The sequence below is a fragment of the Vicugna pacos genome, chromosome 21 (assembly GCF_048564905.1).
Source record: "Vicugna pacos chromosome 21, VicPac4, whole genome shotgun sequence".
NCBI lineage: Eukaryota > Metazoa > Chordata > Mammalia > Artiodactyla > Camelidae > Vicugna > Vicugna pacos.
Genome location: NC_133007.1, coordinates 13,151,239 through 13,179,121, shown reverse-complemented (window position 1 = coordinate 13,179,121; position 27,883 = coordinate 13,151,239). Strand labels below are relative to the sequence as shown.

The following is a 27,883-nucleotide window of genomic DNA, read 5'->3' as shown; positions in this document are numbered from 1 at the left end:
TTTCTAACCAGAAGGAATTACAGAGGTCATCTTGTTCAATTCCTCAGGCCATGTGGCAGGGCTGCTATCATATCAGATTTTTGCATGGCTCAACGTTTTGCATAAACTCTGTTTAAATGCCACCTCCTCAGGGAAGACGCCTTGATTATCTCATTGTTAATAACCTACCTACAACCCCGGATGCTCAATCTTTGTTCTGCTTCTTTTAGTCATAGCAATTATTACTAACTTATCTTGTCTGAAGTAACTAGTTCGTTGTTGACTTGTTTTTTCTGTCGTCTCTCACAAGTTATTCAACCAACCTAGAGCCAGAACAGTACCCAGCCTAAAACAGAAACTCAGAAATATTTGTTGAATGACTGAATAAATCAATGAAAATAATGACAAGGGCTATAATTATTTCAATTTCAGACACATAAAATTCCACACCTGGTTTAGACTAGGTTCTAAGTGGTGCGTTTTCTCTGCGGAGCTAGCTCTGATTCTTCCGTATCCCAGCTCTTACCATGCAAGGCTCTCTGGGTGAAAGAATGTATATCCTGTACCCCTTCATGATGAGACACTCTCATTATCTGGAGAAGTGACAAGGCTGATCATCAGGGAACAATGTGATTAACTCAAAAAAGGCTGGGAAGTACAAATAGATTTTTTATGATATGAAAATTGAAAGAAATGAAAGATTTAAAGGTTTAAAATAACATTTTTACAATGAAAATAGAAAAATCACCAAGACTGGGAAGGGAACAGAGGTGACTTTTAATGAAGGAGGAGAGATTCAAGATGTCATGGTTTCTGTCCATGCTCCTTTCATCTCTGCTGTTAAGCAACCATGGGAGTTTATAAAGTCTTCTTCCAGGACAGCTTTAAAAATAAGAGCTCTATCTCTTTGACTAGAGAGGGCCTGTGATCTCCTTCCAGAAGGAGGAGGAAACCAGGTGGCCTTCCCAGCGTCTTCCAGCCTCATGGTATTCTGAATTTGGACACCTGGAAAACTATTCATTTGTTGTTCAGCAAACATTTACAAAGTGCCTCTAAGGACCAGAGGAGGGTCAGTATCCTTCGGTTGCAAATGACAGAAACTCAATTCATACAATTTTTTAAAAAAGGAAGTGCACTTAAAGGATCCTGTGTTTTCTCCCAGAGTGACTAAGCCACAAAAATGGCATGAATGCACAGACCCCAGGAGCCATGAAGCCAGGGACCTAATATGGTGTGGATTCTTTCTCTACCATTTCCCTTCCTCCTGGGGTCATCTTTTCCCTTCGCCTGCCACAGACTGCCTATTTCCACTTGGTGGGAAACCTGACAGTGGTGGGCATCTTCTAAGCTTTATGCCTTATAGCTTTTGGCCACTGTGGTTCCAAGCCAAAAAATCCAAGAGAAGGCACCTAACGCAACTTGGAAAGGCACCCTGTCATCAAGCAATCAGTTATGACCATTGGGATGGGATTAAATAGGAACGCCGTGAAGTGATGGGGAGAGAGACAGTCTTCAAAGGAAGCGGGTCGGGCTGAGCAGACAATACCATATATTCCCATCATGGCCTGGCACTGTGTTGGACACTGGCCAGACGAAGATGACTAAGCCTTTATACCAGTAAACCTGAGGTGTTATCAGCTGCCGCGCTACACAGAAATGCTGTCAATGATGTCCCTGGTGAGTCTAAATGAAGCGCTGTGTTAAGAAGAAGCTGAGATTGGCATCTCTTTCTGAGAAGGCTGACTCCACTTTCTTTGTAAAAGGTGCATCCTGTCTCTCCAGTTCGGTAGGCTGGCCTGTCCCTCGGAGCTGGTGATGACTGCGGAAGTAAAGGTGATAGTTAAGGAACCGGTTTGTCAGCTCCGGGGAATCTGGAAAAGAGGTCACCGTGACAGCCTTGGGGGTGAGCACGATGAAGGGGGAAACAACTAGAGCAGATGGAGAGGAGGAGAGAAGGCACAGAAAGAGAGAAAACAGGAACAGAGGAGTGTTGGTGGTGGAGCTAATGGGACATCAGTGTAACACTAACTCCAAACCTCACTTCCTCGTGGCTCTCCGTGTCTTCCTCCTTTCAGGAATGAGACAGAGAGGCTCTGGTGAATGATACTGAGGGTAAAGCGTTTTGACCTGGGGCTCGCTGATCACAGATTGTCGCTTCCACTCCGTGGCTCTGTCTGCTCAGCGCCTCCCCCCGCCCCCAGGCGGTGCCTGGTTGGGAAGGGGGGTCTGAGACTGAATGAGCTATTTATGGCCTAGCTTTGTTTCCATGACAACTGATCCTCAAGCACTGCATTTAGGCCCTTAGAATTCACACCTTCCCAAGGAGGAATGCGTCTGTTTGGGGAAGGGATGGAGTTGGCTTATGGTCACTTAGCTGGGCTTTTCAGAGATTCTCCAAAGGGCTGATATTTCTTTTAGAGAGATTTCTGTTCTCAATGCTTGAAGTAACAGTGAGTCTTTCCAAATGACCTGAAATCAGAATTCTTTACTTTTCCCTTTAGAGAATGGCCCCAGCCCAGTGACTCCCAAACAGGCCTATAGGAACAGCACAGGCCTCGTCATTGGTTAGTCAAGTGGGAAAGTGGGAGGAAGTGATGCACTGGTGACGACTGGCTCCGCCAGACAGCCCACATCAGGAACCGCCTCTCCTCTCCCTGAACTCGAGTGGCCACCGAGAACCAGAGAATCTCAGGGGAAGAAGGATCTTAGATGTCCTGCAAGTCAGTAGACACATGTGGCAAGAGTCACAGCAGAGATGCGGGTGTTCAGGGAGATGAAGATGTTCAGTGTCTGCGTTGTAAGGATTTCAGTGGCTGACTCTGCGTTCCTCTGTGAGGCTTGAAGGAAGACACGGTGACTTAGCCATTTGCCTACATCTAGCCGGCGTGGGGCCTGGCACAGAGTGGGTCATCAGTCAGTTTTGGTTGATTGACTGAATGAAAGAAATGTTTGATATTTGCTAGCGCGTCTCAGGAGCCGTGCACAATCTGGGGCTTCCTAAAAGCACTGAACTTGCTGTCTAGAAATGAAAGAAATCTTTTTTTTTTTTAATTTTCAAATGATCCCTCATTTAACTCTGATTGATTTTTTTAAAATTGTCCTCCATGTTAACTAGGGATGTGAGTCCCCCAAACTGGCTCTGAGTGAAACAGAGGAAGTTCGTTTCCTCTCTCATAGTCCTCTCAAAGAGCAGCAGCTCATCCCGGGGCCCAGCAGCTGGGCTGAGGATAGGAATTCCTGTGGGTTCCCAGCAGAGCTCAGGATTGAAATACAGGGAAATGCCTTGCAGAGTTACCTTCCCTGAGGGACCGCGAAACCATCGAAAGATAGAAACAGTCTAGTCATCATGGAATTCTCTGTGCTTTCCTTCCAATTTGTAAACACCCTAGACCTTATGTCATTGAAATCGGGAGGTTTTTCCCACAAAGTCAGACTCCTGTTTGAGCATGAGAATGGCTGAAGTAAACTGGCTTAAAGCTGAAAAACAACAAGGAAGAGATAAGCAATGAGAATTGACATCTGTAAACGAAGAACAACAGCAGAAGGTAAGTTTATGCCTTCCCGGCTGAGCACAGGGGCGCTGGTGGCAGCCTGACTGGCTTTGTGTCCTGACGCCACACCTTCCTGCTGCCCTGTGGCTTTGGGCAAGACTGTGGTGCCACTGAAATGCATCATATCAAGAAAAGGGCTCAAAGTGGGGAGGGTATAGCTCAGTGGTGGAGCGCATGCTTAGCATGCACGAAGTCCTGGGTTCAGTCCCCAGTACCACCATTAAAATAAGTAAATAAAAAAATCAATCGATCGATCAAATTACCTCCCCTCCAGAAAAAAAATTTAAGAAAAAAGGGCTCAAAATATACCTGACACATAATAAGTACTCAATAAATATCAGCTAATCTTGCTATTATATAATTTTTAAGTCCTTTCTAAATCAGTTTTAATAAGGTCATTCTCCTGCTTAAAATACTTCAATGGCTTCTTGCCCCACCTCCCCACCCCCACCCTCAGATGAATGGCAAGTCCTTTAGCATGGTCTGCAGTAGCCCAGGGCTGGCCTCCAGCAACTCATCTCCTGCCACTCCTCCCTGGTCAGACCCTAAGCTGGTCTCGTCCTCTTACACCTCTGTGCGTGTTCTCTTTCTTCTACTTGAAACAGCCTTTCCCTGCTCCTCCCCTGGCTAATACCTATTTGTCCCTAAACTAGTCCTCATGTCTCCTCTTCCAGGAAGCTCCCCCTAACGTGACCAGCTTGGCTTAGGGACCTCACACAAGCTCTTGGGTACCCTTGTTCTACTGTATCACAGTCCCTAACATATTCTGCTCATATCTGTCCTTCTCTTTCTCCCCCACCGACCATGTGCTCCTTTGTGGAAAGAAACAGCATCTTGTTCTCTAATGTATCCTCAGCATGAATCACGGAGCAGGTGTTCCCCAAAATGCTTGGTATCTTTAGAGTTGAGGATGTTTGATAATGAAATATCCTAGAAAAATCATCAAAGGTAAAGAACTGAAGCCAGGAAGGAAGGAAGGAAGGGAGGAAGGGAGGGAGGGAGGGAGGGAAGGAGGAAAGAAATAAAAAGAAAGGAAGAAAGAAAGGAAGAGAGGAAGAAAGGAAGGAAGGAAGGAAGAAAGAAAGAAATAAAGGAAGAAAGAAAGATAAAGAAAGAGAGAAAGAAAGGAAGGAAGAAAGGAAGAAAGAAAAGAAAGAAAGAGAAGGAAAGAGGGGAGGAAGGAAGGAAGGGGGGAGGGAGGGAGGAAGGAAGGGGGGAGGGAGGAAGGAGGGGAGAGGAAGAAAGGAAAGAAGGAAAGAAGGTCTGTAATTCCCTCACCTCTCATCCCACTCCCGCGCCCTCAGATTCACTCCTGTATTGTTTTCCATTCTCAAGTTCCCCTTAAGAGAATGTCAGGAGTCACATTCCCTGGTGACCCAGGTCTCCAAGGCCGCTACCTGATCCTGCTTTATTTCCTGTGAGCAACCACAGCACCAGCTCTGATCCTCAGTGGAAATTCTGAGCAGTCCCGGTTTCAGGTCCTTTTAAGCTGATTATGGTTCTTAGAGGTAAGGGATCCAAGGCTTTCCATAATCTAGACAATGCAGAGCCTGTCTTTCAGACTAGCCAGCACTGGACACATAATCACCAGTCACTTTCCCCTTTTCTATGAATCCTAGAGGGCCGCAGTTAATCCTTTAAATGCTCCTGTGGGTGGAAACTCCATCCTGTTACACGTCGGTCAGGAACGTGGATAGCTCAAGGTCACCCAGCAGATCAGTGGCAGACCAGGAGGTCCTAGGGTCGTGTGATGTGTCCGTCTCTTTTTCTCTTTGGCATTTTTTTATTCTAGACACAGAACTATGACGTTAAAATCAGAGCAGGGGGCAAGCTGATGAGAAATTACATAAATGAACAAGATTTAAAGGCAAGCAAATGATAAACAGAATTTATGATATCCCTGTGAACCTGTTCCCAGCAGTCTGGAAAGCACTAGGGAAAACAAACACTGCAAGTTAGAATTACCCCCATATTCATTTCTTTGGCATGAAAAACCCCCAAGGATCCAGAGTAAGGGTTAGGAGAAGAGAAAGAGGAAGTATGAACCAGGGGCGTGATTCTTCTGCCACTGAGTAAATATCTTATTTTGAGCAGAATTGGTTACAAGCTTCTGAAATACCTTTCTTAGGATGTTTGATCGTGGCAAGTGGAAGGGACTTCAAAAATTTTCAATCTCAAGTATGAATAAACCTAAAGCTTTTCACTCATTTCTGAACTAGGCCGAAAAATGATCAGGGAGCTTCTCAAAGTTAGTGAAGTCTCTTCTGGTCCAGAAGTCATATATCACCTCTCATGACAGCTCTTAGTTTTCTGCAAGGTCTGTAATTTAGCAGATACTCAACACATTTTGCTGGAAAAAAAAAAAAAACAACTGTGAATGTATAGCGTGGTTGGTGAAGGAAACATGATCTCTTATTTTTCGTTCTCAAAGGAAAAAAAAGGCTTTGCCAATTTCTGTGATGTAAATACTCCCAGCAAGGCCACTTTTCATTTACCAATGGTGTAACAGCAAGCTCACAAAATTTTTAGAGATTTAACAATCAGCTCTCGTGCCCAGCAGGTGTCAACTCCAGCACACCCGTGCTTGTGGCAGCATGTTCTGGTCTCTCCGTATATACAAAGGCAGGGCCGTATCGAGCATTTTCAATATATTTAGCCCCCAGAAGGAAACAGAGGTTCTAGATTAAGCTGGAGGTGGCGAGAAACAGAGATTCTGCAGTGTGATGAGGCCTTCTGCATAGTGAAGCCCATCAGTCGTGTCCTGGGGGAACCATCGGAGGCCAGAGTACTTTTCCATCTCCAGCCTAGTATGAAAAATTGAAGAAGTGCATGTCAACTCTCCTCTGCATTCTGCACGCATCTTCCTCTAAGCCAAGAAAAAAGAAACCTCCAAATTCAAAAACCCTCTTTAGATAATAGGGCTAAGGTTTGTGTGAACAAGTGAAAAACACGAATCCAGGTCTGAGTGTGCTCAAATCACAGTTACCGATTTACTACATCTTTGTAATGTGAGGATTACACCAGAGAGGGTTATTTCTGGTCACCTAAACCCTTACATCAGTACCAGGGATACTTTCCATATGTGATCGGCAATAAGCATGTTTCATCAAGACAAGTAGATCATATTCCCATTTTCCCACAATTGACATCATTCATATAATTTTTGGTAGATGTTTCTCCATTTGTCACACTGCTAAATTGACAGGGTTTCCTGCTCATGAGCGATTAGGCTGAGTGCTCTGTGATGGGCGTTTCTTAGAGACACACGGATGTAGCCAGTGTGACTCCTTTCAGCCAGTACATCCTCCCCACGACACACTCTGGACAGACCGGGAGCCTGACACGGGTTCTGCTTATGGATTGCAGGAAGGTACCTGGGACCAGGTTCCACGGGAAGCAGGTGTCCTTCCTTGCCAGCTCTGCCCTGTCTGGGAGGTGGGAGCCTGGAGTGGAAGGGAAGGTGGGAGCCAGGCCAGCAGGGCTCTGTGAAGGCACATCCCTCCCCCACCACACAAACAGGCTTCGTATAAAAGATGGGTCTCAGCCTATTCTTCCATTCACAGCGTTAGCTCCACATCACTCCCCTGCCTCCACCTTTCACGGGTCACTCGATCCTGCTCTTGGTCCTCCTTGCCTTCACTTTGCTCTCGTTCTTTTTCTTCTTCCCCAAGATCATTCTTTGGCACCACCCAGTGTGTTTGGGTTGGCTCTGCTCAGTATCTCATAAGAGATAACACAGACTCTGAGAAGTCAGGTGGTCTGGGTTTGTGCCTTGAGCTCTTCACTTGCTGGCTGTGTGACCCTGGAAAAGTAACTTGCCCTCTCTAAGCCTCAGCTGCTTCATTTGCAAAACAAGGTCACTACACGCCCCTATTTTATGAGTGTTGTGAGGCGAAAATGAGGACATACATGCCAAGTTCCTAGCAAATACCTCAGTGGTGGACACTTAAATATGTAAGCTCTTAATATTACTTCTAGCCTTGATATTTTTGTTGTTAACAGTAGAAGTGCAGTTTCTGTGGCACAACGTTGCCCCAAGAGCCTTGGGTGATGCCCACACTCGAGCCCGAGCCGGTCTTTACCGCCAGCGGTCCCCACATCCAAGGTCCTGAGTAAAGTGCTGATAAACGCTGACTGTGAGGTGATGCATATGAAACCAATGCCAAACCCGCCTCCAAGCAAAGCATGTGTAATAATCTGTCCCTGGAGATGTCCTGCAAGGGTACCTTGGATAAGAAAATCCTTAAAGACTTTCTGATTTTGCTTGCCATGTGCTTTGTTATCACTAACACGGAAGTATGTCTGGAAAATATATGTCTTTTAAAAAATTTACATTTGATAAACACTGTCTTCTTGGACTTTAAAATGAATAATGACCATTGTCGCAGAGTCAGGGATGAAGTGGTTTTATTGTTCATTTCTCCTCTAAGGAGCTGAACCAGGGATGGGCAAGATGGCCTCTTGTACTTCTTGTAATTAAAGATCCGTCTGGAGCCCTGCTTGAAAGTCCTACCTTTTTTCACTTCCCTCCATTTGTTCTGGGGAGGTAGCCAAGCTCCTGAACTGGGACGGATGCTGCCTGGATCTGTCAGGTCTGGACGCCCTTGAAGCTGCAGCCGAGCTCATCTGTCAGGGTCGGAGATTTGAACTTACCTTCCAGGTCGAAAGTGCCTTTGAGTTTTCCAAGATACAGGAAAAGAGATCCCATGTCTGCAGTCAGGGGCAGCCCTGTGTATCAGGGAATGAACCCGTGCTTTCTAGATACTCTGACAACAGACTTTACAGGTGTTTGAGAAATCTGGAGACGGCCAGGAACAAAGGCCAAGAGGAGAACTAGTTGGCGGGAAAGGTCATGGCCTGGGGTCAGCAGTGTGAGGACCCCGTGCATTTCCAGACAGCACCCTCACCTTCCATGCCACTCTACCTGCAGCCTTTCTTCCTCTCCTCCCTAAGCACCCTGAAGTTCTGTTCCAATCTTCAGTTTCAAAATGGGGGGGAGGGAGAGAATTACATTTAGCAAAAAGCTCCCCACAGTCTTTGCACAGAGATCTATATTCTATTTCCTTCAGACGGTTTTTTGTTTTGTTTGTTTGTTTGTTTTGTCACATATTGGAATCTGCCTGTTGTCCTGAGGGCTGCTCAGAGTGGGTCCAATATTCCCACTGCTGAGTCCTAATTCCTTAGCCCTGTCCCAGGGCAGTGAATTTGTAACATACAAATTCAAATTCAACTTGATGAGAGAACCTTAAGAATTATAACCTGTAAATGTAAAGGGGGAGACCCAACAGATGGAAGGTCCTCGGAGGTCATCCCACCCAGTGCCAGGTGCCACGGCCCACTTACCGAGTTGTCTGGCCTTTAATTAAACACCAGATGACAGAGCTGCCTCTTCAGAAGAGCAAGGAATGTCTGCAAAATAGGGGTGGGGAGAGGGACTAACTTTTCTTAATATATGTATGTTTTTTGTCCCTTTCAAATTTGATCCTGTTGCATTTATGACCCATTCAAAAAAGTAAATTAGCTATTTTGAAAATGCCTTCAGTGTGAGGAAACGCATTACCCCACAAAGCAGAGCATCCCATTTCACATGGCTGGGACTGGTAGAAAGTTGTTCCTCCTGCTGAGCTGGGATCAGACTTCATGTGGCTTCTCTTCTGCCCACCCCTCATAGTAAGTAGGACAGAACTGGCCCACCCTCCTCAGCCTCAAATATATATATGTGTAGGTAGGTAGATAGATAGATAGATAGACAGACAGACAGACAGACAGTTAGACAGACAGGCAGGCAGGCAGGCAGGCAGATAGAGAGAGATATATATCAAATATTTGAAGACACTCATTCTGCTTTCCTTTAATCATTTCTTCTTGAATGCCAGAAAGGTCATCCACTTTGCTCTATCAGAGACCTCAGCTAGAAGGACTAAAGGAAAAGAAAACTAATTCTAGAGTTTACGAAGGAAAAGAAGGTGGTCCTAGGTCCCTTGTGCTGTCTGGTGGAACCTGGCCTCCACGGCTCCCTGAAGGGTGATGACGGCAGAGCCAAGTTTTATCCCAAAATAAGGAGGTAGCTCTGGCCTTGTCTGACTTTGCAGCCTAAGGGAAGGGAAAGGATGGGCTCCCCTTGACCATGGATATGGGCTTCCTAGCAGTTTCCTGAGCTTCTGTGATAGATTGCAAAGCGTTTGGCAGGGTTAGGGTGGGGGGCTGTTTCCATTTTACAGAAGTTTTGCACAGAATTTCATCCAGAAGTTTGTAAAGCCAGTAACATCAGGGGACTAAGTTTAAGGGCACTGTTCTTGGACTGGAAGGACAATGGACAGCCTTGAGCGTCGTGCCCAGTGTCTTTCTTGATTTTGATTATCATTTCATCAAGTATTTCCTCTCCTTCCGCCTCCCCCCCAAGCCCCCAGAGCTGTGCTAAAATACAGAGGAAGCACCCTGCCCTCTGAGAGCACATACATTCATCCTAGGAAGGCTGTATGCACACAAAAGCAATGGAGTAAGGATACAAAACCAATTAGACTTGGCCAGAGACTAACCAGTCACCAGGGTACCACTAAGACCATCAAGTCCTTCTGCAGCAGTTGCACACATAGGCATCCCCCCTCCCACAGACCATGCCTTCCAAGACCTGAATATTGTCTTCATTTCCTCTCTCCGACAGCAAAAGGACCCTCCTGACCCATTAGGAAATGACCTTAAAAGTGTCTGTCCAGTTGCCAAAGAGGTACCCCCACCTACCCAAATACTTTGTATCCTGGTTTCCCTTATGACCAGGAGTACGTAGTTGGTGCCTCCTGACTGGAGAAGAGAAATGTCTGCAGTTATGAGATCTGAGAAGCAGTCCCAGAGAGATCTAACTGCCGGAGGGAGATCTGTGAGGCTTAGATTCAGGCCAGAATAGTGCTCACCCCTCTAATACCTCGCTTAGCCAGCCTGGGGCACTCCTGACGCCCTCATCAGCAGGGTAAAGCCCCTCTGGAGAGCTGGGCTTCCGGGGCCCCTGCTCACCCTACCAGAGTGATAACCACAGGAGGAACTAGGTATCTACAAAAGCATCGACCTGGACAGTGAGTCCTTCTGTTTAAGCCTGTGTTCTTTTGTCTCCGCTCAGACACACCTCTCATTCATCTGTCCACTCTGGTCCAGTTCACACGCTGGCAGGCGCCTGGCGTCTGCCCAACTCCATCAGCTCGCCTCCAATTCAAGCTGGATGGAGCGTGTCAGACGTGTTCTCAGCCCAGTATTTACCACTAGCCAAGCTGAACGATTCAGTGGGCGTTTCCTGCCTTTCATTGTTCTCCCTGAGTGTAGCAACCAGGCCTTCCATTTGTAGGGGGCCCAGAGCACTTAGGAGAGGGTGGGCACGCACAAAACACCACCCAGTAAGTAACGGTTACCTACTCTCAGCCTGGTGCCGTGCCTGGTCCTGGGAGATCAAGGATGGGTGATGTGCTTCTGCCTTCACGTAGAGGGAGCGGGGCAGCAGGCAAGCAAGCAAGCCCTCGGGCAAAACTGGGATGAGGACTGGGGCTGTGAGGGCGCTGAGGATGGGCGCCTAATCCAGCCTTGTGAAGGGATGGGGCAGGGAAAGGGAGTGAAGGCACCAGCTAGGGGAGGGGACATCCCACTGGTTGAGTAGGCATGAGCTGATCCAAAGACTGGGGCAGGGTGTGGGGACAGAGAGGAGGCTCAGTAGCCAGTGGAAACTCTGGGAGGTGAGAGAGAACGTGGGTTAGGGCTGAATGATGAGTCTTTGTATCTATTTCTGATCACTGGAACGTTCTGAAGGTTTAATCATCAGTTTTTCACTCAGTTTCACGATGGTGATTAATCCCAATTAGTATCGACATTCAGCCTAGGTTTAATGAAAGCCCTCTGTCCTCATCTGTGAAAAGACAGCTTAGAATGTGTCGAGGTCAGGAAAAGCAACGGCCCGGTCTCTGTCCCCTCCCCTCCAACTCTGGTGGGAAAACAAAGGCCACTAGCAAGTGTCAGCCATGCTGGAATGTGCTGGCCTGGCGCAGCTCAGGAGCTCCGGCATTCTTTCTCCTGTCTCTCTCCTCTTTTGGTCTGGTGAGCTTGCAAACCGTCTACATTCTCGAGAGCTGCCCCTGTCAGGTCTCATAGAGGACTCCCTGTTTAACCAGGCGCTCACATACCATTGCTTTCCGGCAGCCATCCTCCTGCGAGGGGTTGGCTCCCGCCCACCCCAACCCCAGCCTCTCCACCGCGCATGCCCTGGGGCCCTCAGAACTGTGACAGCTCTCTGGAGATGGAGGGTCTGCAAGAGAGGAGCCTAATCTCTTGTGGGAGGACCTAAACCCGGGAGAGATGCAGGTTGTGATTTGTAAGTCTTTTCCAAAGGACCCAGAAGGAAGTGGGATGGTTCATGCTCTTAGGCAAATCCTTAAAAATCTCAAAAGAAGGGGAAAGACCTTCAGATCTTTGTTTCCACAGTAAGAGTAACTGACCTTCTTAGACGTCCTGCTGAAAGTTGAGTATGAATAATCTCACTTCACCCAAATGACAATCTTGGGAGGCATCTAGTATCATCATCTCTCTCTGTGCCCAGTTTCGTCATTAGGGATAACGAAAGCTTCTACCTCGCAGTCTTGGAAGGATTTAACAAACAAATAACAAATGCATTAGAACTGTGCCTGGCATGTAGTAAGCTCTCAGAAACTGTCAGTGTTTGTTATTGTGAGAAATCTGGGGCACGGTGATTAAGTAATTTGGCCAGGATCACACAGCTGATTAAATGAAGCCAAGATTCAAAGCCAGGCAGTCTGACCCCTGAGCCCGACCTGTCCACTCAGTGGCTCTGCTCCGCAGAAGGATGAAGGGGGACAAGGAGCCAGTGGCTCTGGGTTGCTAGAGAGAAGCTGGAAAACCTCTTGGGTTGGGTAAACCAGCGATTCTAGAATCTGCTCCCCAGGCAGCATCCTTAGCATCTCCAGGGAACTTGTTAGGAATGCACATTCTCAGGCCCCATCCCAGCTCCTGAAACAAGCTCTGGGGTGAGACCAGCATACTCTGTCTTCAGGAGCCCTCCCAGCGATTCTGAGTTGCACCAAAACCCCGCAAGCACCAGTGTAGCCTCTCAAGTCTCAGTTATCGTGCTGCATCCAGGCTCCAAAGATGGATACGGATCTCAGGTTGCTCCCACCACATTATGAGGGACCATCCCTCACCCAGTTCCAGGCCAGAGGTTTAGAAAAGGCCTAGCTGAAGACTGGCTACTGAGGGGCTCGTGGAAGCCTGGCTGCCTTCAGTCTTTTGTCAGAGAGCAGATGGCAGTGGGACCCTCTGGGGTCTCACCTTCTCCAATATCCCTCCAGCAGTTAAAGAAACAATCCTCTGAAGAAACAGACCTCTCCAAATGTGAATTCATTTGGCTTCATGGCCACATCACGGGGAGGACTCAGTTTCTGAAACACGAGGTCACAATGGAGAAAAAAGATTTGGTACCTGGGTTTTGGTGATGGTTATTGATTTCCCCCAACCCCCAAATCCACTGAAAGTAGAGTTTAAGGGCCAGAAAAGCTAAAAGCAACCAAATGAATTCTGCGCCCCTGGGGAGTGTATCTGGAGGGTCTGGGGGTGGGCAGAGGGATAACTGAGGCCACTGCAGCTTTAAAATCACAGTTGGATAGCTCGACAATGTCAGAGAACAATTCTGAGGCTTCATAAAGGCAGTTGCAAAAGTTGTGCAATTTCCCCCAAGGATCAGGACAGGAGAAGGGTTGGCCCCTGAATGGGGCTGGGGAGCGGGCAAAATCACATTCTTTAGCAGCTTAATATTCTTGAAGGCCTTCTACCTGGCTCAGTCTGCAGCAGCAACTTCTGGAGGGCTGTGAGGAGCGGGCCTGTGGTTCCTTCATACTGTCCCTTCTGAGCACATACCCTGTGCCAGGCACTGTTCGTTTTGCATATGTTAACTCTTAATTCTCAAAGTCTTGAAATAGGTATCACTTTTTCATCCTCCTGTTACAGATGGATTTGAAATATTGAGGCCTAGAGAAATTAAGTAATTTACCTAGGGACAAACAGCTCCCCAGTGGTGGAGCTGGAGTCAGAACCCAAGCATCATTGGAACAGAGCAGGCCCCATCCGGCCTCTTCAGCAGAGTGTGTGCCCAGGTTGGGGGAGAAGGAAAAGAGGGAGAGGGGAGGAGAGCAGACCAGAAACTCAAGGCCCTCAGCTGGTTCGGGGGCCAGATTCACTCCCTGACGCTGCCTCAGTCAAACTCTGCCACATCACTCCTCTGGACTGGAGTTTGGCACTCACACTTGTTCATCAGAGTCAGGTGGCAATGACACATGCAGTCCTTTGCCTTGAGCATCCTGTGATAGGTACCAGAGTCCAGCCGCCAGCGCTGTAGTACACCTACCCTGACTGAGACCAGCACTCAGGAAGGCACCAGGCAGAGCTCCCCTGGCAATAGGGAGTTAGCTCAGGTCCTGCCTGCTTCTCTGCTCAACAGGATGTGGTCCCCAAGCAGGACAGGACATTCTGGCCCAAGGGAGGGGCCTGTCGCCCCGTGGCAGCTATTTCTCCCCAGGAGGCTGTGTTGACAGGTGTAACCAGGTGTTCCTCCGCCTGCCCACCCTTTCCCAGCAGACAATCAGAGGTTTCTCACCTCTGATTGACTCTTTCCTCCTGGGCATTTCATAGGGAGCGAGGACTGCCTTCTGGTTTTCTCCGGGGAAAGGAAGTTCAAAGCCAACAGGCTTCTCCCTGGGAGACTGCAGGCTCGTGCCAAAGTTCCTGGGAAATCGCCAGCTTACCCTGCCCAACCGGTGACCTCTCTTGACAAGTGGCCAATTGACTTTCGAAACAGCAGTGCCTCTTTTGAAGGAACACAGCGTGTCTCAAAGGTGGAATCGGACCTCCTTCCCTCTTTGGGGGCAGGGATGTGGAAGACTCTCCTGCCGATTTTACAGAACAGGAAGTTTAGATCACCCCTTCACCAAGGGGCTGCCCCGTGTATGCGACTCTGCTGACACTTGAGGGAATTGGTACCTGAGGTGGGCGTGGGATCCGTGATTACTGCTAATGCTTTTTGAAAGTGGGAATCCCTTCGGTGGCTGACTCCTTTGCTGGACGATGAGTGCTCAGACTTGCAATTCTGGCTCCTGAACAGTGTGTATTTTGTTTCCTTGTTTGGAGCCGATTTGAAACTTAAATGTATGTAGAAAAAAATTATGTTTTTCCTATTAGACAGTCAAAATAAACTGGCAAGGATACAAGGAGCCCTTGTTACCTGGACCAGGATCTGAGGAAAGGCTTCTTACCCAGAAGAGGGCTCTGGAATAAACTGTTCCTTCTAGCAGGGCTGGCACAGCCCCCAGTGAGAGCTGAGGGAACAGATGAATAAAGCCTGAGGGCTGTAAGAGCCAGTGGGGCCTCCCAAAGTCGTCAAGTCCCGCCAGGGGCCTGCTTCCTCCTACCTAAACCCATCTGGATCCTTTAGCCTAAAATTGTCAGTCCTTAAACATCTCCTCTCACCCTCTTGGGGAAGATGTCTTCCTCAGTCCCCAGTTCCTGTAAGTTTCTGCCTTTCATTTTTGAGAGCTTGCTTTTCGCTTGGTGTTAATGACTGACCATTCGAGAAGTAGGCTGGCAGGCTTTCCTTCAAAGTCCGGCTGTGAGCCAGGGATCCCTGAGCCTACACTGGAAGCACCCCAGGTTAACCCTATGACTGCCGGTGCCTCATTCACTGAGCAAATCTTTAGGGAGCATCTTCCATACACCAGGCTCCGTCTAGGCCCTGGAGCGATACCAAATGTGTATAGCAGGCAATTACTAACCCTGCTCTCACAGGGCCTGCCTTCTAGTAAATGCAAGCAAAAAAATCACAGATTCTAAATATGGTATATTAGGGAGTGATAATTGTTATGGAAAAAAGCACAAGAGGGGTGGAAAGTAACCCAGGAGACTGATGGAGACACGAGGACCCAGGGAGACCCAAATCAGGAGCCAGTCATTGGGTAGCGTTGCCTTGTGGCCTGAATGCCACCGCTCCCCTCACCCCAGCTCCTACACTTTAACCAAGAGCTCCTTCTCACGCCTGCCCCTCTTCTCTTGTTCCTTCTGTTCCCATCACTTCCTCCACCACACATACTGTGCTTCTTCCTCTATCCTTCAAATTCTCCTGATTTTTAAGGTCCAGCTCAAGCCCAGCCTCATGGCTGTTCCTCTGAAGTATCCAGATCTGTCCCTTCTCCAAGCTCCATCAAAACATGAAGTCATAGAAATGCTACCTGATCTCTTGTCTTCTGTTGTTCTGTGTCTCTTCCATAGCATCCTCAACTCGTGCACAGCCGTGAAAGGAGGAGGCTGAGCTCTCAGCATATGGATTTGGGGTGGGGGAGTGGGGGGAAGCGTTCATTTATTGTTAAAAAATGTAATGAGAAAACTTAAATATATATGCATGAACATATTTTCCCAGTTGTGATCACTGTACATAGTTCAAAATGCGAATTTTTCTCTTACCTGTCTAAGTTAAGCAATTTTTCTATATTGCTGCACAGTCTTCATCATATTCATCAGACTTATGCAACATATAATATTAGCTTGGTATTGAAAAACTAAGAAATTTACTCTTAACTAAGTCAGAAAGCATTTTTGTCTGACATAGCATCCAAGGGCAAAAACGGCGGATTGTAAAGCAGACTCACCAGACCTTTATCCCCTTTTAGAGCCACCCTGCTTTATTTGCAGGGACACCCCTGAATTGGTCCTCTCTGATGTCACAAACTAAGGTATGTCATTGCCCTTTATGATTTCCACACTTTGTCACCACTTCCGTCTATTCCCAAGGTGACAGCTTTAATCCAGATCCCACCCATCACATACCACAGCCAGCTGAAATCTATATTGTTATTGACAAGGTTAATAGGTGCCTTCACCAGGAGAACATATTTCCTGCTTGTTCCATATGTCAGATCATCCTATGCATGAGGAATAAACAGCCTGGCTTATAGACTAGTTTAAGCAATTCTTATTCAAATGAGTAATGTCCTTCAAAGTAGTTTTTGAGTGGTGCTGTCAACTTTTTTCCAATCCCACACATTTCATTCTTCTAATCTCTACATTATGCTTCAATTTAAAAAAAAAGAAAACTTAAAAAGGCATAAATGTTTGGGGAGGAATCAGCACATAGCTTTGAATATAGGTCACCGTTGGCCATCATACTAGGTGGCTGCATGCGATTTGCTAGGGGAGGACCCCTCATTCTCTTCCTGGAAGCTGTAGGTTTTTCTACTCAAGCCCTACCCACTCCCCCAGGCTCTCTCAGCAGAAAATCCATCTGATGTAAAGTTGCTCAGTTTTCCCTCTCATCACCTCAAAATGTAACCTGTAATTTCACCATCTCCCTCCTCTTTAAGAACTAGTGCTGGTTCTCGTCCAAGACCAGCTGCTCCGCCTACACTTTCCCACCATGGCCGCTCATGGTTCTGAGGTCTTGTTCTTCTCATTATGTGGGAACTCTTGATCATTCTCTTAAAGTCCTGCCTTGCTCTTCTTAGCATCCAAGCAACTTGAAGTCTTCTCCATTAAAAAGAAGAAGAAATCTTGATACTTCTTCCTCAAGCTATTACCAAATCACTCCAGAGGGAACAATGAGTTAGAACACAGACTTTTGCACCAGGTCACCTGTGGTTTAAGTACCAGTTCCCTTGTTGCTCACTGTGGCTTTGGGCAATTTACTTAACCATTCCATACCTGTTTCCTCATCTGTAAGAATGAGATAATCAAAATAACAATATCTAATTGAGTAATGTTGAGGATTAAATAAATTAATTTCTTGTAAACCACTTAGAACCCTGTCTGATACATGGTAAATGCTATGTAAGTGTTTGCTAATTAAAATGAATAATTATTAAGCACTAGCTATTGTTATTCATTTCTTTGGTCTAATTTCTTCCCAAAGCTGCCATCCAATCTCTCTGTTGCCTTTCATCACCACATTTCTCAAAATGATAACTCATGTTGCAGACTGTCCACTAATTGCCTCCATTTCCTCATGTCTCTTTTATTCCTCAACCCACTACAATATTGAAACCACCTTCTTCAAAGATGCCAATGGCCTCTTAAGCTGCAAATACAAGGTCTCTTCTTATTTCATTTGACGTCCAGTATCTGACTTAGAATCTCTTCCCTCCTTTCATCTCTCTGCCAATCCAGCTTCTCCTCAGCCATCACTTCTCCATGTGCTCCACCCCCTTAATGTAGGCCTTCCTGAAGGTTCTCCTTGGCCTCTTCTTGTGCTACACCCTCTACCTGGTGGTGTAATCCACATTCCCGTCTTCCATTATTGCCTACCTGCCGTCAACTCTCACACCTACTAAGCCTGACATTTTCTCCCTGAGCGCCAGCCCAGAAGTCTGACTGGCCAGACAAATAAATATCCTATCAAATATTCAGTCACAACCTGGAAATCTTCTCCCTCTCATGCGCTGCTGCAGGTCTCTGTTCCGGTACTCAGCCACAAAAGCTAGAAACCTTGCAGTTTCTCTTGTTCTACACCTGCACGTGCCTTTGCATTTTACAAACTGGTTATTATCTCCCTTAGCTCAGTTGTTCCTCATGATGACCCTAAGAGCATTATTTGATTAGTGATTTAGTAAGTCTTAATTTAAATGAATCTTCTTTTCCCAGACTGACAAAATGGGCATTTTTGCAAAATCTTTTAAGAAAGGGTGGTATAACTTTTTTACAAAGAAAGACACTGAGGTTAATGAAGGTTTACTAACTTATCCAAGGTGTTGGAAGGGTCAAATGCAATAGTACCTGTAATAGAAGCTTCATGGACCATGAGATGTCATGTAAATCCAAGGATTTCATAATTACTAATACTAATATTAAATTATTGATAATGCAACAAATTTGGTAAATGTCGTAAGAGAAAAGTACTAAGTGTACAGAAATATAGAGGAGAGGGAAATCAATTTAGTTAGGGATGATAAGGAACTTGGAAGAAGATCTGTCAAAATCAAGTGAGGAATGAATGGGTTAGATTCCAGTTTGATGATCTTCTAAATGACCAGAGGCAAATTCTAGCAGTTGCCAGCCTTACTGGGCCTGGATGGGACGCACTCAGAGACAGTCCCTGCCCCCCCAACTTTCCAAGTGCTACACTGTCACTAACGATGTCCCACCATCATTTGATTACGTGATTGAGATAGTCTTGATCTACAACACTCCTTTCCCCAGATGGGCAAAGTGGACATATTGCCAATTCTTTTAAAGGACTGTGGTGAGGATTAGTGAGATTATGCTTGTACAAGGCTTGTGTTTCTAAGTTAATATGCCGAACAAACACTGAGTGTAGCATTATTTAGCCTGACTGACATTTATTTCAATAGTTACTCAGCAATAGTGACATCACGGGAAATAAGCCTGAAACTGGACCAGCTCTGAGCTTTCCAGCCACAAAAGTTAGTGGGTGCTCCTTTACCTAAAAATGTAGTCACGGAATTAGATATTGCCAGTCTGCTCTGACAATTGTAAACAAGTTATGTCACATTTATATTCAGAGCACTAAGAGGTCCTGTTCCTGGTGGGTTTGGTGGGGGGCACCTTCTCTGCTTGAGTGGCCATCAAATAGTGTTCAGGCAGTGCCCCAGCCTGGGTAGCTTTGTCTCAAGACAGGAGACAAAAAGACTAGAAGCAACAGAGTTGACCCCAGCTCCCCAGCAACATCACGACCTGTTAAAGATGTAAGAGAGCTTTGTTTTACAGACTGCAGTATCTGAATTAAAAAGTGAGGCGAGGCAAAAGCTGCCCTGTAGGGTTGCAGTGGATGTAAAGGACAGGGAGTGGAGGGAGAGAACTGAACCACTAACAGGGAATAATTCATTTAAGTCTCTGGGTTTGGGGTTATAGCGATCCAGTCTCTCTGTGTAGGACTCAGAGGTGCCAGTAGATTTTCCCAAGGGCTCCTGTCACCTACTTCCTTGAAAACCCCGCCCCTAAGGAACACTAATCTGGAACAACGGGATCAAAAGAAACTCCTAAAGCTCATTCCACAGCAGCACAGCTGGATGGAGGGTGGGGCAGCTGGAGAGGACCTCATCTCTACAGCCAAAGGAGGCTGTGGGGAAAGAACCTACAACAAGGTGCAGCTGGAAAGTGACATGCCTATCTAGAATTTTTTATGCCTTGCTTCCAGTCGAATATAGTATCAAAGCCATTATCACCCAGACCTCTCTCTGCAGGCAGCATAATTGACAACCTCAGCTGCTCCTCGGGATCCCCCACCATGTTCCTGCTGAGGCCACACTTCCCACAGGCTGTTCCCAGCCACTGACAAAGCACACAGGGTGTAATGAGGCAGACCCATTCCTGCAGGACTTGGGACTCTTCCAACAGGTGACTTTGGCTCAAGGACATTTATCAGCTTGGCCAGACCTTTCTGGGAACTGTGCTGCAGTCCAAGATGCTTCCTACCCATTTCTCCTTCCTTCCTCCTCCTCCTCAAAGCTGTCAGACCTGCATCCGGGTCTGAAATCTCTCCCCAGCTTCTGCTCCTTCCCCCTTTATCCTTCACAGGCACTGACCCCACTAAATCTCTTTCACATCTAATTCTCTCTTGGATTTGCTGTCTAAGGGGACCTGAGCGAGCCCAACCATTTATAATAATGTATCTATTGCATTCTCTGTGGAGGGTGCTACACCAAGACGAAGGGATGGAGGAAGCTATACAAAGAGATGCAGGCCACGGTGCCTACTCTTAGGGAGCTTTTCACTGAATAGGTATCCCACAGGTACAATGGTGAGCAATAAAAAGAAGCAGGTGCTTCTAACACAATACTGTAATCACTTATTTACACGACTGTTTCCCTTTCTATATCTCAGTGGGACCCATGTCTTTTAACCTGTTAAGTCAAGACTCATTAGGGGGCTATAAAATCATAGCAGTGGGTCACAACCAGCATCATTTAAAACAAAATAGAAGACATCAGAAGGCAGCATACATAATAAATACTATCTTGTGAAACTCTTGTGGCTATATACACATGTGCACACACAAATGTATGTGTGTAATGGATTGTGATGTGAAATATATTTCTTACTGGAAAACATTAAGAAATTCTGAAAGCAACTGAACTAGATCATGAGCTTCCCAAGGATAAGGACGGTGTCCTTTTTCAGGGCTGTAGTCCCAGTGTCTAGAGCAGTGCCTAGTTACATGTAGGGACTCACTAAGTATTTGTTGACTGTGTAGAGTGTTTTGACGATTGATTTTAGATGTCCACCCAATTGGGCTTAGTGATGCCCAGATAGCTGGTAAAACATTATTTCTGGATGTGTCTGTGAGGATGTTTCTGGAAGAGATTAGCATTTGAATCGATACAGCTGAGTAAAGGAGGTCACCCTCACCAATGGGAATCATGCCGTCCACTGAGGGCTTGAATAGAACAAAAAGGTAGAGGAAGAGTGAATCTGGTCTCTGCTTCATCTGGAATATCCATTTCCTCCTGCCTTCAGACATTGGTGCTTCTGGTTCTTGGGCCTTTGGATTTGGACTTGGACTTGGACCATTGGTTCCCCCGGTTCACAGGCTTTTGGCTCTGACTCCACCACTGGCTTTCCTAGGCCTCCAACTGGCAGATGAAAGACTGTGGGATTTCTCAGCCTCTTTAATCACATGATTCAATCCCTTGTGAATAAATCTCTTTCTAAATATCTCTGTGTCTCCTCTTGGTTCTATTTCTCTCAGGAAGACTGACTAATTCAGTGCTGAGTAAGATAAAGACAGTCACTTCAAAGAGGAGAGAAAACCTGAGTTAGATCTTGAAAAAAGGGTTGGATTTAGAAAAATGGAGAGGATGAGGAAGAACAGGCAGGGGGCATAATGTGAGCAGAGAATCAATGGTCAAGATGCTCGTGATATATTAGGGAACTTGAGTAGACCAGTTACTTTTGGCTTAGTGTCCATCAGTGTGGAAAGAAACAAGGGGGAAAGAAGAAGTTAGCCAGAAATTTATGTCAAAATGGCCAACACATTTCTCCAAGAATATTTTTTTTTGCAATGATAAGGTGATAAGGTAATGATGATGGTGAGAAAATCACACCCAGAACTTACACAAGGCATCTTTCAAAGGTCTCAAAGCATGTTAATATGCTGCATTATTCACCTTCTTGATACTTCTGTGAGGCAGATACAGGGAGGTTATCAATCATCTCTATTATCTAGGTAGGGAAACCAAGACAGAGGCAGTGCGAGCATCTTAATTACATATCCCTACAGTGAGCCAGCTGGAGTTCTTTGTCTGCAATGCAGTTGCTCAATTTCAGCTACCTCTTCTAGGCCAATCTCTGTTGTTAATGTGTGTCCCAATTCCCATTCTGTATAAGCTGTAGATGTTTGTCTCTTCCAGCCAACTAACTGGATTTGAAGCCCTTGGAAAGGTGGACTGGCTATGTCTCCTCTTTTAGTCATGTACAAACATTTCTCACTGACACCCAAAATGAAATCTTTGTGTCTAAAGGTAATAGAGCCAAATGACACATGGGTCTTAAAGTGGATTTCCAGTCTAATGTAGGTTCATTCTGTAAGTCTCCTGAGGTCTTCTGCCTTTGAATTCCACCAGTTTCTCTCTTTTTGGGCTATTCCTTTGCCCCACATTCCCCTTCCCCCACCACCAACAAGATACAATACATAATCCCAGACAGTGATTACCAAATCTAGTGAAAAGTTGAATTGTCCACAAACCTCCTTAACTTTTACTCTTCATGGCCCACTGTAGCAGACTATATCTCCAACCCAAGAGCTCCATAAGCATCATTTTACTTACCCTAGGGCAGATGCAGGGGTCAGTTACAGTTTCTTTTGGTTTGCCCAGAGCTCAGTTGAGCAACAGCCTACATTTTCAGCTCTTCAAGGTCACCTGAGCTTGCCAAGAATTTCCTAGTCATATTTTGCCTCTTCCTGCTCTACAAAGCCAATCAATATTCCTGCCAGTGATTGAATGTAGACCTCTGTTGTGTTGGGCTCATTCAAGTTAAGTCAACAAGATGTGCAATGACATGATTGGCTGTGGCTTGTACTTTATTTCCTAGCTGTCCCTAGGCTAAATTGGCCATGCTTAATGCTAACAGGGGTGGCAGAAAGTATCAGAAAAAGCAAGAACTCTGTAGTCCTGCTGGGTTTCCAGTTCTGTTGTGCCTACTGGCTTGTAACCATGGACTTGGCCTTTAGATAACCCCTATGAGTCTCGGTACATTGCTGTAGTCTTTGCCTACAGTGCCTTGCAGAATCCTAGACACAAAGTACATCCTCTGTTAGTTCCTGGGGACTTGATTAGACTGACCTCCTATAGGACACTGTAGCAAGCTGAAAGCGTCTTCTGTTCCAAGCCATCGCTAAGCTAAAGACACCAGGGAGAAAACGAGACCCTGGCCATCAGAATGGCTTCTGCAGCAGTTGAACTCTGGTTGTTACTTTCTTTCCTCTTCCTGTTCTCCCAGGACTTCCTCCTACCTGATAGCTTACTCTCTGGAGTTGAAAGAACTTAGAGGCTGCTCTGATGTCACAGGGTGGGTCACACTCTCAGGGAAACTCCTGAAGATTATATCAGAGCCCTGCTCCTCCTTTATGACACCGACAGTGACTGGAATAGGAAGCAATGGAAACCTGAAAGGAACATTCATACCTCTAAAGCTAAGGCCAAGTGAGAGGGCCCTGGAGGGACATGGGACCATCTGGTACTTACAGGGGAGGCAGTGGTGGAAGGGCAGCAGTCCACGGCCCTGGGGCAACTCAAGGATGACAGCCTGGCCCATCCCTTCCTCACCAGCTCTCCCACCACATATGTGCCAAGATCCAGACATGCTGGGCTACTTGCAATTTCCTGAAAGTGCCTGCCTCTTTTTTTTTTTTTTTTTTTTTGCCTCTAGGCTTTTATCTGTGCTACTGCTCTGTCCTCCTAGATGCCTTTCCCATGCCTGACTTCCTGCTGCTTATCCTTTTGGGCACAGCTTGGTGTCAGCTCCCCTCCTCCTGTTAGTCTTCTTCCTCATCACCATCCCAGACAATGTTCTTATAAGACCTTCCCCCAATCTTTGCACGTCACAAGCGATATTGTAATTATTAATTTACAATCACAATTGGCTGTTCCCAGGACGATGATGACAATGAAATCATAGATGCCATCTATGGGGTGTTAAAGATGAACCAGTCATAGTCCCTGCTCGCAAGAAAAATCGCACAGAGGAGGTGACCCCCTGGTAGAAGTTTCAGGGAGGAATAGTTCACAAGACAGAACTTGGAGGGAAGGAGACCTCTATAGCTAATTGTATCAGGGTCAAGATTAATTCAGAAACTTTAGAAGATATGCTTAAACAAAAGCTGAATAATTACTCTCATCCCTGGACAAGACGCATCAGGCCTCATTGCCTATAGAGTGAAACAACAGATCACCATCATAATGGATCTCCTTGCCTGCGTTGGAGATACCCTGGACTTCATTCCCAAACTTTCTCAGATGTGGGGATTCAAGAATAATCAAGGTTGTGGTAAGACACAGAGAAGAAACAAAATGATAGAACACTGGAAAAATAACATAATTGGGTAGGTAACTTCAGGGGAATTTGTAATGGAAGAGGGCTGGCAGATCATGGCATGGACTCAACAAATAAGCTATGTATTTGCTTTGCAGAATTTATGTTACTAATTAGTGTCAAGGTAATCTAAATGAAATATTTTTAAAAAGCTGACATCTAGATTCAAGTTTTTGATTAATGTGTTATTAAGTTTGTTTAAATCTTTGTTTATAGTGTCTAATTATAATTTGACCCAAGACTAAGCCTGGTAACATTGAACATTGAATGATGAAGATTTATTCTTGATCTTCTTTTCCTACAACCCCTTTTAGTCCTTCACTCCCCTGCATCTTTGGGCACCAAACAAAACCTGCCTGCCTTGGTGAGAATCCTGTGGTCCAAACCTCTCCCTGCCCAACACACACCAACAGCAATTGGGTTCTGGAACTAATTTCAACACCACCCTGTTCTCCACTGAGGAAGAGAACCGATGATTCAACAGCAGCAGAGCCTCCCTTAAGGAAAAAAATGGAGCTGGTCAAGACCCAGAGATGGATTTCAAGAGCTAGGTGGAGAACCAAGGAAGCCAAAGGAGGAATGAGATTAAAAAAGGAGGTGGTGAACTGCTAGGCCAAATACTGAAGAGAGCTCTGGGACAACTGAGGAGAGTTGGTTTAGTGATTAGAATGGATGAGCGGAGTAGAATGAGAGGAGGAAAAACAGAATGCAACATGTTAAGGAAAAATAATCAGCCATGCAGAAATGGAGACAAGGTTATAAAAATAGTGATGGTAACCAGGGTTTACAGGGGAGCTTAGCTGTGTGTCTAGTATTCCACTAAGCACTTCACACATACCTCCTTCCAGAGACCCTGTCGAGTAGGTACTATCATTATCCCCATTTTAGATGAGCAAATTGCAACACAGACTGGACAGTAATTTATGCAAGTTAATTTACTGCATTAATGATGATTTGGAACTGAGGAGGCCCAGATTTAAACTCAGATCTGTACAACTTTTGACTGCCAGGGTATTGTGCCTCTCACTCTAGGTTTGTTTGGTTCAGAGAAAAGAAATAGTTTTATCTGTATCTCACGGGGAGAATGTGTTTGGGGGGAAATTTTGTTAAGACACGGATGATATAAGGATATATGTGAGCAGATAGGAAAGGGGCAGGGGAGATGGAGGTCAAAGGTACAAAAAGATGAGTTCTAATGGAACTGGTGGAAACTTGCAATTGATGGGATAAAATTTCCCAAGGATAGAAAGGGCTCTGATTACAAACACAACTGGACGAGTAAAGACATAAGAGAAGGAAGAAAATGGTTACTGGGTTTGATGATCAGGAAATAATTTTGTTTGAAGTAGCTTTAAAAGTTAGATTTCACAGAGGAAGTCAGTTGTTAACAAATATTCAGTTATTTCTCAGATGAGTTATGCATCCTGTCAAGTAGAGTCAACAACAGCATGGCTTGTCATTTCTAATTATTTTCTAGACACTGATTATAATGATGAAAAACAGTTTTATCTATCAGTACTCCATCATGTAAAATACTTACATTTTGCTCCGTTCATCTGAGATGTTATATTCTTCTGGTTGTCTCTGGATTGGTAGGTCATGTCAACTGGAATTCTTTTGATTTCAAGGGTTAGGAACCCAACTGGAACTAGCTTAGGTAAAAGAGGATTGCCTTGTCTCGCACAGGCAGACCCCGAGGAAGGACAGCTAGGTAGCCAGCCTTGGGAGAACTGGAATCAGGGCTTGAATAGCAGCAGGATTCTCTATCCCTTATCTCTGTTTCTCTTGGCTGCTAACTTCATTTGCTCCTACTGCACGCTAGAAGCTGTCCCCTGGGTTCAATCTCCATCCTTTCCCTACCAGAAATAAAAAAAAAAAAAAGGGCGCTTCTCCCAAACCTTAGTGTGAAGATCCCAGAGAGAGGCTCAGAGGGCACTGACCTGGGTCATGTGCCCACTCATGAGGACAACATTGACTCGGGGAATGAGGTCAGCTTCCATCCAGACCGCTTGGGGCCAGGTGTCAGCTGGGGAAGTTCATTTCCTCTAAAAGAAGGAAAGGCTGTTTCCAGAAGAAAGAAGGGGTGATGATCAGAAACAAATAATAAAATTCTACTACCTAAATGGAGTCGGTTCTTTTACTGATGGGGAGAGTGAGGCATAGAGGCATGGGAAATAATCAACTCTTAGTCTTCATGAGTGAGAGCTGACAACAGATATGGTTCTCTCCACTAATCTTGTTGCTAAATTATGCCGGCTGTTGGGTTGAAAGTTGGATTTGGTTTTAGTTGTCATTATTGCTGGTCTCCATTTGTATTTTTTGCGAGCAAACAGCAATAGGTAACTAGGAGTACGTATTTCTGGATGTATCCTCCCTCGAGAGTCAGCTTCCCACAGAAAGTAGTAGGAAGATAATCACAACAGGTTTACTCTGCGCCAGCAAGTCTCTGCTTGCTTCAGGCCTGTCTTTGCCTGGACTCTTCATGGTGATCTCAGAGAGAGCCCCACCTGCAGAGTCATAATGAGTGAGCGAAGGAATAGGAAACTTCAGCTCCACCTGGTCTGCTGACACAAGCCCGTGAGCTATCCTTTCATCTTTCATGGTTCATTTAAAGTGAGGACTTGCTTCCTCCTCAGTCCTGAGAATCTAGACATTTAGACCCTCTAGAATATGGACATCATATGTCTAATTTGAATCTCTCAACTTCAGTTATTTTAAAGGAATTGGCATATTTCACATAGCTTAAGGATATCTTTCTCCTCGTTAACAAAAGGAATTTGCAGGAGTAATTATTGGATGCTTAGAAGTAAAGCAGAACATAAGGATGAACATTGTAGGCAGAGCTCTTAGAAATATATACACGTGGAAGGCAGGCAACTTGGACTTAAAGAATTACCCTTACATCTAATTTATTGTGTGCAGACCTTACGCTGGAAGGCTGAAAAGATTAATTGAGAGAAACTCAACAATTCATTGTTTCAATATTGATAAAATGAAAGGAACTTTTTTGTTAACCTCCAGATTAACACACAAAACATGTTCCTCAAGTAGCTGAATGGCTTTTAAGACTGAGAATAGTCCTAATGGATGTTTTTCAAGTATTTTGTGTTCTCTTCCACCCACTGATTCAGATTCAGATTTCAACCAATGTTCGCAACTGACTGCTCTGTTCTGGCACTTTGCTAGATGCTCTGATTACCTCATTTGATTCTCACTTCAACTTCAGAGGAGTCTCACCCTTCTCATTTTACAGACTTAGGGAAATTAAGAGCCTTAAGTAAGGCCCCATCAGTGTTGAGTGAGGAGCTGGGGTTCTGGCATCAGAATCTGGGTTTTTTTCTCCTGATACCATGACCTGTGCTGCTTCCTCTGACCCGTGTCCCCATTTTCATCGCAGTCAGTGAGTTGTATCAACATTTAGACATTAAATAGCAATAGGAGTGGGAGTGAGGAGGAAGAGTCTTTCATTGCTAATTATAATCTGAAGAATAGAAACACAGTTTGCAGAGAAAGAACAAAGAATAGAGCCATCACAATTGGAGTAGTCATGAAGCACGATATAAAACCATCTGTTCTTTCCCATGTCCTCGTATGTGTGTGTGTGTGTGTGTGTGTGTGTGTGTGTTTGCTTTTTGCAGTGTAAATAAGTTCAAGGTGTGAAAGATGAAACACGGCAGGTCTGAATTACAGGGTTGTACAGGGAGGGGCTATCCCTCGGATCGGAAATTTATTTACTCACCAAAAGCCTCACGTAGCGTGTGTTCAAAGACAGCTGGGTC

General features: G+C 45.6%; 2 long non-coding RNA genes across 8 annotated transcripts; one reads left to right on the top strand and one right to left on the bottom strand.

Moving 5' to 3' along the window:
• Positions 1–740: 740 nt before the first annotated feature.
• On the bottom strand, positions 741–26,533 carry LOC140688038 (uncharacterized). Of its 7 annotated transcripts, none has more exons than XR_012062710.1 (7): positions 25,645–26,533; positions 12,852–12,961; positions 12,005–12,144; positions 8,874–8,939; positions 8,044–8,156; positions 5,650–5,880; positions 741–1,798 (listed from the first exon to the last, which is right to left on the bottom strand). It is a non-coding gene; the product is annotated as an uncharacterized lncRNA (long non-coding RNA). The 7 variants fall into 7 exon arrangements; XR_012062713.1 differs by lacking the exon at positions 741–1,798 and having other exon boundaries at positions 5,354–5,880; positions 25,645–25,756; positions 26,045–26,533; XR_012062711.1 differs by lacking the exons at positions 741–1,798; positions 5,650–5,880 and adding exons at positions 5,920–6,334; positions 6,905–6,973.
• On the top strand, positions 23,628–24,891 carry LOC140688039 (uncharacterized). The gene is made up of 2 exons (XR_012062716.1): positions 23,628–24,114; positions 24,419–24,891. It is a non-coding gene; the product is annotated as an uncharacterized lncRNA (long non-coding RNA).
• Positions 26,534–27,883: the final 1,350 nt, after the last annotated feature.